The sequence below is a fragment of the Pseudorca crassidens genome, chromosome 3 (assembly GCF_039906515.1).
Source record: "Pseudorca crassidens isolate mPseCra1 chromosome 3, mPseCra1.hap1, whole genome shotgun sequence".
Taxonomy (NCBI): domain Eukaryota; kingdom Metazoa; phylum Chordata; class Mammalia; order Artiodactyla; family Delphinidae; genus Pseudorca; species Pseudorca crassidens.
In genome coordinates, this window is record NC_090298.1 from 168,336,006 (window position 1) to 168,352,141 (window position 16,136).

The window sequence follows — 16,136 nt, forward strand, 5'->3', positions numbered from 1 at the left end:
GAGCGCCCGGCAGGGCCTCCAAGAGTAGAGAGGTTTGAGACCTACCCACTACCAGGGCCTTAACCCTCACCTGCTCACTCGCTGCCCTGGGTCCCAGGAAACTTCCAGTCTTGGGGGCTCTGAAGGGTGAGGGTGCATCAGGAGCCCTGCTCTATGGATCCGGCCAGACTGCTGTGGGTCGGCCAGGCCCTGCAGTGGGACATTAGGGTTGGGTTTAGGATTTAGTGTCAGGACTGCAAGGAGTCCAGCCTCTTCCAAGGATGCATATGGAAATTGAGACTCAGAGTGGGGTAGAATCTAGCATCCCAGCCTGGACTGGGGCTCAGCCTGGTTTAGACTAATCTTTTTTTTTTTTTTGGCTGTGTTGGGACTGCGTTGCTGCACGGGGGCTCTCTCTAGTTGTGGCGAGCGGGGGCTACTCTTCCTTGCGGTGCGCAGGCTTCTCATTGAAGTGGCTTCTCTTGTTGAGGAGCACGGGCTCTAGGCGCGTGGCTTTCAGTAGTTGCAGCACGCAGGCTCAGTAGTTGTGGCACACGGGCTTAGTTGCTCTGCGGCATGTGGGATCTTCCCAGGCCAGGGCTCAAACCCATGTCCCCTGCATTGGCAGGCAGATTCTTAACCACTGCGCCACCAGGGAAGCCCTAGACTAATCTTAAAGGGGGCACCAAGCCAGTGTTTGTTGAATGAATAAAGGAATCCCCAGGGACATCTACAAGGCCAGCAGGGGTGGAATCCAGACACGGTGACAATCACCGTAGTTCTCCTTGCATATTTAGTGGATGTGGTCATGACCTTTCTCCCCCTAGGTGTCCAGAAACTCAGTGGGGGCACCACGGATATGTGGTTTCTCTCCCAGACCCCCCACCCCAGTCCTGGCAGGTGGGAGATGGTGGAGACAGCTGTGGGTGTTGGGAGGGAACACTGGGTGGCTCTGGCTGGAGCTTTCGATGTGTGGAGCAGAAGCCAGGACAAGGGTGGGACAGCTTGGGGGTGCAGCCAGGAGATGCTTGGAAGATGGGGGGGTGCCATCCTTGGGCTCAGGGTAGGGGTTTGGTCAAGAAGGCGGTGCCAGGGTCTGGCCGGGGCCATGTAGGAGGTGAGGATCATTTGGTCTTCCCAGAGCGCCTCAAAGGTTCTTCTTTTCAGATTCTTTCCATATGGGGTTGTGGGCGTGACAGTAACAAATACTCAGGAGGGCTGCAATATTCCTCCAACATGTCAGGCCTGGTCCTGCCTCAGGGCCTTTGCATATGCTGTGCCCTCTGCCCAGATATCCACATGGCTGGCTCCATCTCAACTTTCAACTCTCTTGGCTCAAATATCACCTCCTCCCAGAGGCCCTCCCTGATTTCCCTGGCTTAAATAGCACCCCTGGGTTTCTCGACCCCACCATTCTATTTATGTTGGCTCTGACCTCATCAGAGTCTGAAATTTTCTTGTTTGTTTATCTGCCAATGCATTTCTTATCTGTCTCTCTCACTGAACTGTGCGAGGGCTGGGAGTGGGACTGTCTTGGTCATCCTGTCACCGTGCCTAGAATACTACCTGGTACGTAGTGGGTGCTCAGTTCGTACCTGTCAGTGGATGGGCAAGTCCCGCCTCTGGTGTGCCTTGAATTATTAATTCAAAATAAATCATGTCATGACCTTGTGAAGAGCATAATTACATGCACCGGATTGTGTGTGGCATGCAGCAGAAGCATCTACTCATGATTAACATTCTCTGTTAAAATAAACCAGTGCTTTGGGTATTTCTTTAGTTTTTGCTTTCTTCTGGGGCCTTGGCAGCTAGAAGTGGCCTGGGTCTCATTTGCCTCTGAGATGCCTTGAGTGTTGGGCCTCAAAGAAGAACCTCATGGGATTGGATGATTGGCAGGGGAGTTACCCGAAGGGCCCGACCACGGGCCAGAAGCACTGTTGGGTGCCAGGCACATAATGGCGAAAATGACAGACCCACTTGTTCCTGTAACAGACAGGTTGAGGGCTCTGACTGGGTGCTGGGGACACAGCAGGACTTAGATGGACCCAGCCCCACCTTTACACGGCTCACTGTGACCAGGCAGTGACAGCAAAGCACGCTCCCAGCTGTTAAGGGGGAGGCACGGGCATTGTGGGAACCCAGAAGGGCTTCCAGGTGGAGGTAGCTTCCAGGCTGTAGTTGGATGGAGGCTGCAGGGAAGCGTGTTCTAGGCAAGGGGAACAGCAGCTCTGCATGGATGCCAGACATTCAGACTCTAGTCCAGCCCCCTCCCTGCAGGACCAGCTGCCACCCTGGGCATCTCCCTGGATGTCCCCCAGTGCCTCCCTCCTCAGGGGCCAATTTGGTCTCAGCGTCTTCCCTGCAAACCTGCCCCTCCTCTTGGGTCCTTATCTCTGAGGTAGCCCCACCATGCCCCCATCCCCAAGTTGGAGACCCAGATGTCAGCCTCCTGCCCTGCCTCACTTTCACTCCCACCACAGCCTGTGAGTCCCTAGGTTGTGCCTGCTCTCCCTCCAAAGCCTCTCTTCCATCTATCCTCTCCTTTCTGCCCCATGGCTGTGCCTTGACTGTAGCCCCCCACTCCCACCTACTCCCTGGTCCCCCAGCACCCCTCATGTACCCTCCAATTGCCGGAAGGAGCCATAGTTTCCCCACCCCACATGCCTTTGCTGCACCCAGTATCCCTTATTTTAGCTCCTCCCATCTCATCCTTCAGGTTTTTTGCTCAGAGTCACCTCCTCCAGGAAGTCTTCCAGGATGCCCCCCGCCACTGGGTCAGGTCCCCTCACCCTGAGCACCTCCCAAATAACTCCCATCACCCTGTTTTTCAGCCTGCCCAAATCCTTCCACAAGGGTAAACTTAAAAAAAATATCTATTTTGTGCTCCTCTGTGTCCCCAGCGCCCAGCACAGGCTCAGACACACAGTAGGTGCTCAGTAAATATTTATTGAAGGAAGAAGTACCCGAGTGACAGCACGGAGTCAGACTCCCCACCTCAAGCCTCTCCCTGGCCCCTTGCAGCAACTCGGTTCCACTGAACCAGCATTTCTGTGTCCCTACTGCGCACAAGGCAGACTCCGAGGGGAAACTAGAGGGACGACCTGTGTGTGATGGCAGAACACAAGACCTGGGAAGTACCTTAAAGAGAGAAAACCTCTGTGACTTGGAGGGTGGGTGGGTGGATCTGAGGACCCCACCTAAAGAGACATCCTTTCCTTAGAGCGCTTCTGTCTGGTTCGAACCCAGGACCAGGGCCCCAAAACAACAGGATTATATTGTGCCCTTTTCCTTAAAGTAAGAAACAAAATTCTGATGTGAATCGCCTCCCTCTAATTCCCAGGGCAGCAGTACACTTTTTTTTCCTGTTATTAAATCGTTTGCAATGACCGAGGTGCCTCCCACGAACGGCGCTGTGACTAATTCTGCCCCCTTTTGGGGCTTCTGCATCCCACCGCCGACTGCCCCCATTGTGAGTGGATCCTGGGCAGGGGCGGGGTAGGGGGTTCCCTGCCCAGGGACACGGGCACATGTGTCATCAAAGAAAATAAAAACCTGAGGCTGGGACAAAAGCGGCTGCAGGATCTTTAGGGGTGAGTTTTTCCTCGAAGTAAATGAGCCTTTGGCCTCTGCCTTCTTGTGCTCCAAGCCCAGAGCTTATCATCGATTTATTCATTTCATCCTCACACAGGTCTGTGATGTTGGCATTACCATTATCCCCATTTGACAGATGGGGAGACAAGGCCCAGTGAGGGAAAGTGACTTGCCCAAGGTCACACAGCATGAGCCTGGCAGAGCTGGCATTCGAACACAGGCAGGGTGGCTGGCTCTTTTTTTTAATTTTTTTTTTTTTTTTGTACTGGCTGGCTCTTAAACACCAGGCTGGGTGCTGGGCCCTGGCAGTTCCCTTCCCTCTCACAACCCTCCTGGGCTTTCCCTTGGGCTCCCAGGGCAAAGTCAAGGCTCCGAATGCTGGAGCTTTCTGAGCCGACCTCTGTACCTTCCATTCTGTTCACCAGCCGCCCTTGGCCTTCTCCCTTCCCTCCCGCTAGGCTCGTCAGACTCCCGACTTTTGCCCATGCTGCAGCCCCGCATCTTCCAGGAAACCCACTCCAATCTCTCCTGTCTCCTCTTTGATTCTCACAGATACCAGGCACCAACCTGCCTCAGGGCTTTTGCACTTGCCATTTCCGCTTCCTGAAACACCCTCCCCTACTTCTCTATATGGTGCTTTGCTCGTAGGTCCCCTCCTCAGAGAAGCCTTCCCTAGCCCCCCACTATGCTCCCTTCCATCAATGTTTTGCTGATTTTCCCCCATGTTTACTATCCACCATCATGCCCACGGGTCCAGGGGCCACGCTTAGTATTGGCCGTTGCTGAGTATTCGGTTTTCAATGCCTGAGCCAAACTTTCCAACCCTCAGCATCAAGGCCTGTGATTTTTTTTTTTTAAATAAGGAAATTTTTTTTTTCAATTTATTTTGTCTGTGCCAGGTCTTAGTTGTGGCACGCGGACTTCTTAGTTGCAGCACGTGGACTTCTTAGTTGCAGCATGCGGACTCTTAGTTGCGGCATGCGTTTGGGATCCAGTTCCCCAACCAGGGATCGAACCCGGGCCCCCTGCATTGGGAGTGGAGAGTCCTACCCACTGGACCACCGGGGAAGTCCCTCAAGGCCTGTGATTGATTCCCAGTTGACAGATGGGGAAACTGAGATCCCCCCCAATGCCAGGACTTTGCCCAGATCCTCTATTCTGACCCCTCTGGGCCATGACCCCCAGGGGGCGGGTGTGGTAGTCAGAATCCTGGTTCCCCTGGAACCTGTGACTATGATACCTTCCATGGCAAAAGGGACTCTGCAGATGGGATTAAGTTAAGGACCCTGAGATGGGGGATGATTCTGGATTATCCGAGTGACCCAGCGTCATCCCAAGGGTCTTTATAAAAGGGAGGCAGAGCGTTAGAGCCAGAGAAGGAGACGTGACAACAGAAGCAGAGGCTGGAGTGAAGCTTTTTGAAGATGGAGGGCGGGGCCACGAACCAAAAAATGCGAGCGCCTCTAGAAGCTGGAAAAGACGGGAAAGCACCATATAGAGAAGTAGGGGAGGATGTTTCAGGAAGCGGAAATGGCAAGTGCAAAAGCCCTGAGGCAGGTTGGTGCCTGGTATCTGTGAGAATCAAAGAGGAGATAGGAGAGATTGGAGTGGGTTTCCTGGAAGATGTGGCGCTGCAGCATGGGCAAAAAAAAGGCTTCCTGGAGCCTCCGGAAGGATCAGCTCTGCCCATGCCTTGATTTTCGCCCAGTGAGACCCATGCGGGACATCTGACTTCCAGAACTGTCAGGCAATAAATTTGTGCGGCTTTGCTAAGTGCTTCACTAAGTTTGTGGTCATCGGTTACACCAGCCCAGGAGACGCATACATCAGGCAGCTCCAAACAGCCTCTCCATGGATACAAGCCCTTTTGCTTGGTAACATCCCTGAAGGCTCGCAGCTTTTATTTTGACACGTCTCAGTGTAAAAGTCGTGTGTGTGTGTGTGTGTGTGTGTGTGTGTGTGTGTGTGTGTGTGTGTGTGTGTGTGTGGAAGGGCAGTGGGTGCTGGTCACCTGATCTGCTCTGATCCCAACCCTCTGGGATGGTGGAGAGCCTCAGAGACAGAAACAACCTCAGCCAGGCTTGGCTACGTGTCCTGTGATGCGGCTAATGTGGACTTTGAGTCCAGCCACCTACAGCCTTCAGAAGACCTGGCGGGACAGACACCTCCTGCTCCAAGAAACGGTCTCTGATTACTCACGTTACTCTGGGTGCAGCCAACAGCACTCATCACCCTGGGACCGGAGCTGCCTGGTCATGTGACCATCTGTGAGCCCCGGGAGGGCTGAGCGCACCTGCCGTGTCCCCAGCGCCCCACGCACAAACCATCACATAGTAGGAGCTCAGTCAATATTTTGGTCTGAATTAAACAACATACCTAAGATGGATTATTATTACAGAAAAGGCCCAGAATGGAGAGGGGAGGCTCCCGAGGCCATCTGGGGATTTGCCTTGGGATGACGTTGGAATGGTGGCTAGGGTCCTCCCTCTGGATACCCTGACTAGCCCCTGAGGCTCTCCTCTCCTCTCAGCTTCTGGAGAGGACCCCTGTACTAGGAGCTCGCCTCCCGACGGCTGGGTGACTTTCGGCAAGCACCTTCCACCCTCTGAGCAGCTCCCAGATCCTACATTCCACCACGGAGGGAACCTAAAGGTCTGATTGCTGACAAGGCACAGAGACAGCAAGTGGATTCCTCAAGGTCACACAGTAAGGCAAAGAGAGAGGGGCCCCTGGCTACCAGGTGGTCTCTGCTTCCCACTTCCCACTTCAACTTTGGGATCGTACCAACCCCTTCCCCAGCCTCCCTTCTTTCTCTGGGCCTGAGGAGGGAGTGCTGAAGGTAGTCACCCTGGCACGGGTTTAATGGACGTCTGGCAGCCAGACCATTACAAAGACAGTCCCGATGAATTTGTATTTGTGAATATCTCAATGCGGCTGCCCTGGCCAAGCCAGCCCGCCTAGGGCCCCGCCCGTCTTTGTCAACATCTCAAAGCACCAGGCGAGAATCCCCTTCAATGCAAACCTCCGCCGAACACTTGGCAAATCTCTTTTATTTTTCCCTCTCTTTATTCTCACCCTCCTTTTCCCTCCTCTCAGCTCAGGGAAGAAGCGATGAAGGGCAGAGGAGGCCAAGGAAAGATGAACAAAGCCACCGCGTTCCAGGCCGGCCGGGCAGAATGGGAGATTTTCAGGCGGATTGTGGAATTCAGCGGGTTGAATGGAGGCCGCTTCGAGCGAGGATTCTAGCAGCTCAGATCACAAAGGCGGCCGAGCGGGGCCTCCTCGGCAAAGCTGCCAACACCTGCTCCCTTTTCAGCGCCACAATAGGGAAGTTAAGCTTCAGCCACGGCCTCCTGCATCCCGAAGGGACCTAGCCCATGGGGCTCAGCTGCCCTGGGAGCTGCAGGGACGTGAGGAGGACAGCAGAGGGGTCTCTCGACGGCTCCCTGGCCCCCACCCACTTGGTGCCAGGAGCACCCGCAGTTGTGACAACCACAGATGTATCTGTGATAACGCCCGGTTGATCTCGGGCGGCCTCGGCCTACAGCAGCTTGAAGCAGGGTTTTGGTTTCTGGCCGGTGACAGGTCACAGCGGTGAGAGCACCGAATCCTAGCCACTAGACCAGTGGTCGGTGACGAGGCCCTGGCGCTATGGCTTTGCAGAAGAAGAATTCCCACAAAGATGGAAAGTAGTGAAACAAGTAAAGTATTTATTAAAGGAAAAGAAGAGTGCAGTACGTGTGGCTAGACACACGGGCGGGCTCAGAGAGAGAGTCGCACCCTCTTGGTAGTTTGAATCACTTTTATGAGGCGTTTCTTCCAGGTTTCCTTTGGCCAATCATTTTGATTTGCCTGGTTCAGAGTCCGTATTTGGTATATCTCAGGATTTTCCCACGTGTGAGCGCGCATCTCTTAGCCAAGATGGATTCTACCGAAGAGGCCTATGGGTAGTGAGCATTAGTTACCATCACTTAGCATCACTCCCCTTTTGACCTCCCAGGAGCCTTTCTGTGCATGTGTAGTCGGGATGTCTCCTGACTTCAAGAATGAGGAATATGTGGTCTCTTATCTTCTATCTGGGCAGGGCCCAGCCTCCTCTCTCAATTGTCCTGTTATTCCCGTCTGAGTATCAGTCCACAAGGAACGAACTCAAACCATTTGCCCTGGGGGCCCATCTGTCTCCTGCCTCACAGTGTCCCCTGGGTGCAGGATTGCCCCCAGATGAAAACCACTGCTTTCCATTATTTTTTTTTTCACATCTTTATTGGAGTATAAGTGCTTTACAATGGTGTGTTAGTTTCTGCTGTACAACAAAGTGAATCAGCTCTATGTATACATATATCCCCACATCCCCTTCCTCTTGAGCCTCCCTCCCACCCTCCCTATCCCATCCCTCTAGGTCGTCACAAAGCACCGAGCTGATCTCCCTGTGCTGTGCGGCAACTTCCCACTAGCCATCCATCTTGCATTTGGTAGCGTGTATATGTCAGTGCGCCCCCCTGCGCCCTCTAGTCTGTTCTCTTCGTCGGCGTCTTTATTCCTGCCTCGCCACTAGGTTCATCAGTACTATTATTATTATTTTAATTTTTTTTTTTTTTTTTTGGCTGTGCGGCTCGCAGGATCTTAGTTCCCCGACCAGGGATCGAACCCATGCCCCCAGCGATGGAAGCACGGAGTCCTAACTACTGGACCGCCAGGGAGGTCCCTGCTTTCCATTATTATTAATTCTTAGAAGTGACTTGGTTAGGCCAAAGCACGTGCCCATGGTTTGAAAACACTGACAGATGTTGTCCACTGGTCCTCTGAATTTTATGGCAGTATTGTCAAGTTGTATCTATGACCCTCCCGGTAGCTGGACACATCATGACCTATGAGACCAGACACTTCCCGGCCCAAGGTGAGACTGCAGGAGGGACTTCCCATTGGAGCTCTGACCCCTTCTTGGCTGGAACTTCACTCCCCACCCCTGCCACCAGCCTCTGCAGAAGGGGAGCCCCCACCCCTCCCTTACCCTGGGGGTGGATGGAAAATTCCCACCTGCTGTGACCTGGACTGAGGAGCTGGCCCTTCCTTTGATGGAGGAATAATGCAATCAGCTTCCAGCTGAGGCTCTGAGGGGGGATCCTGTCTGGTCCCTGGTTGGGGAAGGAGGGACCAAAGCAAGGAGAGTGAGGGCTCCAGGCCTGCGGGATGGTGAGCTTCAGGGCAGAGACAGGGGCTGTTTGAGGGCCTGATGTCTCGAGATCCATGGGGTCCCTAGCACCTCTTGCCCCAATGCATGCATGCATTCATTCATTCAGTATCTACCTCCCCCCTCAGTGCCCTGACCTGAGTGCTGGGGACACAGCAGTGACAAAGACAGACCCTGCCCTGTCCTCCTAGAGCTCACAGTCCAGAGATGGACACGTGACTGGGTAGTCGCCACTGGGTGAAGAGAGCTCTGATGGGAAGCATGCAGGCAGCTGAAAGAGCCCGGGGAAGCCCCTGAGCCGGCCTGGAGGTCGGGGTGACTTCTAAGCTGAGTCTCAAAGGGTCCAGGGAGTTTAGTTGGGTGAAGATGGAGAGTGAGTAGCCGGATCAGATTTTAGGAGCCTTTTTGGGGAGGATGGATGGGAAGGCTTGGGATTGGAGGCAGGGAGACCAGGGAGGAGCAGAGGTTGGGATTCAGGCAGACAGGGGAAGGGCTGTGATGGGCAGTGGGGACAGGCAAACCGAGGGGTGCCCCTGAGATGGGGACAGGTTTGGGGGCAACATCCAGAGCTGCCCAGATCCCCCTGGGTCTGATGCTTTGACAGGGGTCCCTCCAGGCTTGGGTGCCAGGATTGGTGGAGTGACGGCTGTAAACAGCCGTGGAGAGCCATGCAAATGCGTCTAGAGCGGGCCGACAGCCCGAGTGACGAGTGACGGGCCGTTATTAGCTCGAGAGCGCGTGGGTTTAAAATAGCATCGTGGCAGCAACAAAAGCAATTTGCCTCCTGAATTTTCATTCTGAGTGGATGAGCTGCTTTTAATCAAGCAAGGCGTCCCAAAATGCTCTTAATTACCTCAAGTCAAGGGCTCGGCAGTAATTTCGATGTCGACTTTTGGGTGGGCGTGATTAGGTTTTCATCAAAGAGGTTGCAGGGAAGATGAGAAGGATGTTAGGGTGAAGTCGGACCCGAGCTGCCCTGGATGGCCCGATGGAGAATCAGCGGGCAGGGGCCTGTGGGCCAGAGCCAGGCCTCGGGGCGGGAAGGTCAATCTCAGGCTTGACTGTATGGCTTTGGCAAGTCATCATCCCTTTGGGGGCCTTGGTTTCCTTTCTCCATTAAATGCAGAGGTTGGTGATGGTTTCATGATGAGGATAAAATGAGAGCGTGCTTGAAAACTTCTTAGCATCAGATCAATCAGGTCGTTCATCATTCATTCATTCATTTATTCACTCGTTTATTTACTGAGCACCTCCTGTGTGCCAGGCCCTGTTAAAACAGGGCACCGGAAACTCAGCAACAACCATGACAAATGACATCCTGCCTCTTGGGTCTAGCAGAAGAGACAGTCACCAAACAAGGAACTCATCACATTTCACTGATTCTAAGATGCTTCATTTTCCTGTTGTAACATCTCTGAAATTGGGATGTGTCTTCTTCCCCTGTGCCATGATTTAATTGGCAGGGATGTTTTCATCCTTAGCAGGATATAAAACAAGGGTGGGTTTTCTCTTTGATGGCATCTCAGAGTCCATGGGATACAGTAATAAGTAAGTATGTGGCAGGGGGTGTTTGAAGGTGAGGAGAGAAGAAATGAAAGATGGTGTTTTCCAAAGTCCTTGACACCAGCCGAGAAACTCTGTTGCTCACGTCACACCTAAGGGTCGGGGCCACGGAAGCATCCAAGTCTTCTGCAGCTGGTCACGTATCATGTGGTTACAATGCAGTTAGAAGAGGACCAACCATATTTAGCGTCTCACCAGAGAGGGAGTCCCAGGTATTTGGGGTAGGACCGTGGTGAGATGGTGGAAGGAGCTGGAAGCATTGGGCAGTGGCTCCAGGGGTTGCCCTGGCAAAGGTACTGGGTTTTGTTGATTTGTGGAAGTTGGAGCAACTTTCTGGCCTGTGGACATGTGGTTTCTATTGTGGCCTCAAGTCTCCTTGATGGGATGATAAACCGCACGGCTGCAGAGGCTCGGAGCATCATACCCCGGAGGAAAGCCAGCTCCTGGAAACAGGCAGGCTCTGGAGTCAGACGGGTTTAGGGGCCAATTCCGGCTCCACCACTTCCTGGTAAGCGACGTCGAACAAGTGATGTTCCCTCCTGAGCCTAGTGTCTTGGTCTGTAAAACAGAGTCAGTATCAATTCTTACCTGGGAGCGTGGGGGTGTGGGTTAAATGAAATCACTCAGGAAAAGTACTGAGCATAGCACCTGGACCATAGGAAGGGCTTGATCAACATTACCTATTAGAATCAGGAGTCTTCACTTTCATCCAGAACCTGCATCACCTCTTTCTGTCCAAACTGTCAAAAAACTTCCAGTCTTATTTATTAGATCAGGCTTGGTTTTGCTGCAGTAACAAACAGCCCATAGGTCTCAGAGGTTAATGACATCAAAGATTTATTTTTCGGCACTTCTCTGGCAGTCCAGTGGTTAAGACTCCACGCTTCTAATGCAGGGGGCGTGGGTTTGATCCCTGTTCTGGGAACTAAGGTCCCACATGCTGTGTGGTACGGCCAAAAAAAAAATTTATTTTTCACTCACATTGTATAGTCACCGTGGTTTTTTGGGCTGGGGGCTTGCCTCATGTCACCTGACTCAAAGATGCTGGCTGATGGAGCAGGCACTGTCTAGAATATTGTTGGTCTCTGTGTCAGAGAGAAAGACAACTCTGGAGGTTCTCTTACTAGCAATAAATGCTCTGGCCTGAAAGTGACACAGGTCATTTCCTGGTCTGTATACCAGAACTAGTCATATAGCCCCACCCAGTCCAACCATTCGTGGATGTGCTCATGTAACAGTCAGCTATTGCTGTGTGACAAACATTCACCGAATCTCTTTGGCATACAGCAGCAAGCATTTATTTCTCATTGCACATCTGTAGGTCAGCTGGGCTCAGTACTCAGTGTCCAGATCTGGTCCATGTGTTTCTCATCGTCCTTGGATTAGTGGCAGCTCAAGATATATTTGTCTCATGGCTAAAGGCAGTAGCACAAGAAGGCATGCGGAAGAATGCAGTCCCTCTTAGGGCCTCAGCTCAGATTTGACACACTATCACTTTTGCTCATATCGCTTTGGCCTAAGCAAGTCTCATGGTTGGGACTGACATCAGTGGGTCAGGGAAATATGTTTCTCCTGTGGAGTTTGGGGATCTGTTGGAATTTGCTGAGTAATAATCTAATCTTCCATAATCCAGAAGGTGAGGTCAGGAAATATTTGGTGAGATCATTATTAGTTACCATGCATTAGCCATATACATAAATGCCCAGGTGGTAAGTGGAAAGACCAGGTGGATATGAGCTTCAGGTGTGGCTGAATCCAGGAGCTCATTTCTCTCTGTCTCTCTGCTCTGCTTTCTCTGCATTGTTCTGTTCTCAGACTCTGCGTAGAGAGCCTAACAAGAGGTCTGCAGCAAGATGTCTAACCTCACATCCTTTCAGGTTTGAGCCCAGCAGGAATAGCCTGCATTATGACAGTCCTTTTTTCAGGTATCAGATCTCTCAAATAGCATGTGACAAAGAAACAGCAACCTTCATCACTTGATTGACAGATCAAATGAGCAAATTATAGCCTTCTCTTCCCACTGCTCCCCTCGTACTCCCTCCCGGTCACACTGAGAAGCTCATCTTTTACAGAACAGGCTCTCCTTTCCCAGGGTCCCCCTCTCCCAGTGTTTGCTCATACAGTCCCTGCCTCCGCACCTCCCCCGGGGGATCGGATTACACAATCCAACAGCACAGGCCCCCAGGGGGCCGGGCTAGAGTTCTTTGTGCGGATCCCTGATGCTGCGGGCCCTTCTCAGCTCTGCCCACAAGTGCATTTGCTTGAACCCAAGTCAGCCGGCTCGGAACGTGAGCCTCTTGGCTGAGGTCAGAAAAACAGGGCAGCAGCCAGCATGGAGTTTGTTTAATTGATTTGCTCCGAAGTGGCCATCTTTCTGGATAGTCCCGACTGGAGAAGGCAGGGTGGAATCAGGAAGCTTGCCCTGGGCACTTGCTCACTGCCACCCCTTCCCCAGGCTGGGAGCAGAAAAAGCTGGATCCAGGCACTCCCAACCCCAAGTGCTGAGGGTGGGGCCAGAGGGCATGACCAGGTCTGGTGCGGAGCTGACAGCACTGTACGTGGAGTCCAACAGACTTGGGTTCAAATCCCTGCTTGGCCACTTATCCACTGTGACCTTAGCCAAGCCCCTTAACTTTGTATGCCTCAGTTTCCCCATCTGTGTAAACTGAGGAAGGCAGTAGCCTCTAACTCGTAGAGCTGTTCCAGGGAGTTAATACACCAACGGAAGGAACCAGCAAACTTTTATTGTAAAGGGCCAGAAAGTCAACGTTTTCAGCTTGGTGGACCATATAATCCACTCCACCATTGTTGTGCAAAACCCACCCATAGATGATACGTAAATGAATGAGCGTGGCCGTGTGCCAATAAAACTTTATTTATGGACACTGAAATTTGAATTTCATATCATTTTCATGTGTCTCAAAATATTATTCTTTGATTTTTTTCCCCCAACCATTTAAAAATCTACAAAACAGGTGTTGGGCCATATTTGACCCCTGGCTGACTCCTTATGTATATAGAGCATTTGCAAGAGTATCAATACTTCGTGAATAGAAAGTGCTCAACAAATGCTACTACTATTGTTATTGTTTGTTGTTGTTGTTTTTAATCTGGAGGATCTCAAAGTCAGGGTGTGAGAGCACAGAAGGACCTCAAACATCCATTTGACGAATGAGGCTGCTCCTCTTCTGAGCCATGTGACCTGGAGAGGTTTCACCTCTCTGAGCCTCAGTCTCCCCATCTGTACAATGAGTATGGCATTACCTCCCTCAGAGGCAAAGTGATGACTCACCATCCACCCCCTTCCATGACCATGCTGCTCTGCTCTCTTTCAGGCTTCCAGACCTTTGCTCTTGCTGGTCCCTCCTCCCAGAATAAACTCCCCCAACTCACCCATTGCCTCTGTGTCATCCTTGGGGGTCAGCACAGAGGCTGCCTCATCCAGGAAGCCTTTTGTGACACACAGAGTGGATCAGGGCTCCCCCAGTGTCCTGTGCATCCCTCTCGCCCATCATAGCAGATATGACACCAGGCTGGGAGTATCAGTGCTGCTCCAAGAGGTCTCGGGGCTGTGTCTTTTCTACACACAAGCCTGGACAAAAAAGGGATACCAAAAATATGTTTGGATTTAATGTCTTTCTCCCAATTCCCAAACTCTCTTACCCTCAGCTCCTCCCTCTTCCTCCTTTCCTTCTTTCTCTCTCAGAAACCCCTTGGGACCCAGAGCCATTGCAACATCTCCCTCCCTTTGCTTCCTGTGGCAGACAGACCCTAAGGTGGCTCTCACGCTTCCTGCTTCCTGACGCCCACACCTTTGTGTGGCCCTCTCCCCTTGCATGTGGGTGGGGCTCGTGACCTGATTCTAAGCAACAGGGTATGGCAGGGGTGATAGGAAGCCACTTCTGTGATTATGCTGCCTTATTTAAGACTCTTTCTTGCTAGCAGCCTTGCCACTCTTTTTTTCTTTTACTGGCAAGCAGACATTTTGAGAATAGTCCCTGGAGGGGATCATGTGGCAAGGAACTGTGGGTGGCCTCTAGAAGCTGAGAGCAACATCCAACTGACAGTCAGCAAGAAGCTGGGGCCCTCAGGCTTATAGCCACAAGGAAATGAGTCCTGCCAACGACCTGCAGGAGCTTAGAAGCAGGTCCTTCCCCAGTTGAGCGTCTGATGAGACTATTGTCCCAGAGACACCAAAACTGCAGCCTCATGAGAGACCCTGAAGTGGGCCACCCAGCTAAGTCATGCCTGGATTCCTGACCCACAGAAACTGAGATAGTAAATGTGTTCTTTTAGGCTGCTATGTTTGTGGGTACTTTGTTACACAGCAATAGCTGACTGATACATTTCCACTTAGACATTTCCTTCAGGGCTCTTCTACAGCTCAGGTAACATACAGGGAGCTCCATATTCCCCATCCAGCCTCCATGGCACCACTCTAACAAGGCCCAGTGTCATGGGGTGGGATGTGGCTGCATTGGGGCTCTTGCAGGCAAGGCTGGATGGGTAGCAAAAGCCAGAGAGGGGTAACTAAGGACATGGTGCCCGTCATCCCTAGGCCTATGGGGTCCAGGCCACCTGCCCCTGGGGAGGAGGTGGCGGTGGGCCTAGGCTACCTCATACTGGGTATGGGCTCTTCTGTTAGTTCCAAAGCTGTTGGGCTGTGTCCCACTCTGAACAAGAGGTTATAGTGTGGGACGCTAATAAGTGGGGGTGACTTATACGATGTCGTTTGTTGGCTCAGACAGGGCATTAAATGACACTGAATAAAGAGAAAATTCATTCTCTCAAAGTCTTTTAGAATCTTTTTAGTACCACACTGTCCCATACAGTAGCCATTAAATTTAAATTAATCAAAATAAAATAAAATTCGATTGAAAGCAGGGTCTCAAAGAGATATTTGTACATCCATCTTGATAGCAGCATTATTCACAATAGCTGAGAGGTTGATGCAGCCCCAGTGTCCATCAACAGGTAGATGGATAAACAAAATGTGGTCCATCCATACACTGGATTATTATTCAACCTTAAAAAGAAAGGACATTCTGACACCTGCTACGACGTGGATGAACCTTGAGAACATGATGCTCAGAGAAATAAGCTAGTGACAAAAGAACAAATACTGTCTGATTCCACTCACAGGAGGTCCTAGAGGAGTCACGTCCATAGAGACAGGAAGTAGGTGGTGGGGGCCAGGGGCTGGGGGAAGGGATGGGAAGTCAGTTAATGGGGACAGAGTTTCAGTTTGGGAAGATGAGAAAGTTCTGGAGATGGACAGTGGGGCTGGTCACATGACGATATAAATGTACTTAATGCCACTGAAGCTGTGCACTTAATAACGGCTAAGATGGTAAATTTTATGCTATGAGTATTTTACCACAATTTAAAAAATAAAATCATTAAATAAATTTAAAATGCAGTCCCACAGTTGCACTGGACACAGAAACCACATGCCGCTGGTGGCTCCCATATCGGACAGGACAGATATAGACCATTTCTCTCTTCACAAGAAGTTCATCAAGAACTTGCTTTAATGCCTCCTCACATGCACTAATTTTCCTTCTAAAGAGGAAAGAGGCCTCGTGGTCACAGCTTGGGGCCCAGGACAGGGAGAATTTAATAAGTGGGCTTTGTTTTTCGCTGTGGATCCCCAACTGTTCTCCGCAGAGAGCCAGAGGGCCCCAGTGAGCACTTGAGTCAGGCCCCGCCGCTCCTCTGCCCACAGCCCTCCAGGGCTCCCACCTCCCTTGGGATAAAACCTCAAGTCCTCCCCTGCAGCCCACAAGGCCCTGCACGACCTGCCCCGTCCCCT

At 51.8% G+C, this 16,136-nt stretch overlaps 1 protein-coding gene across 2 annotated transcripts in view; it reads left to right on the forward strand.

Annotated features, from left to right (window-relative positions):
* TINCR (TINCR ubiquitin domain containing) overlaps positions 1–7,814 on the forward strand; it is a 52,608-nt gene extending 44,794 nt beyond the window's left edge. For both annotated transcript variants that reach the window (XM_067734098.1, XM_067734099.1), the window contains one exon: positions 6,667–7,814. The gene's annotated coding sequence lies outside the window, so the exon portion shown is untranslated. The remainder of the gene's footprint in view (positions 1–6,666) is intronic.
* Positions 7,815–16,136: the final 8,322 nt, after the last annotated feature.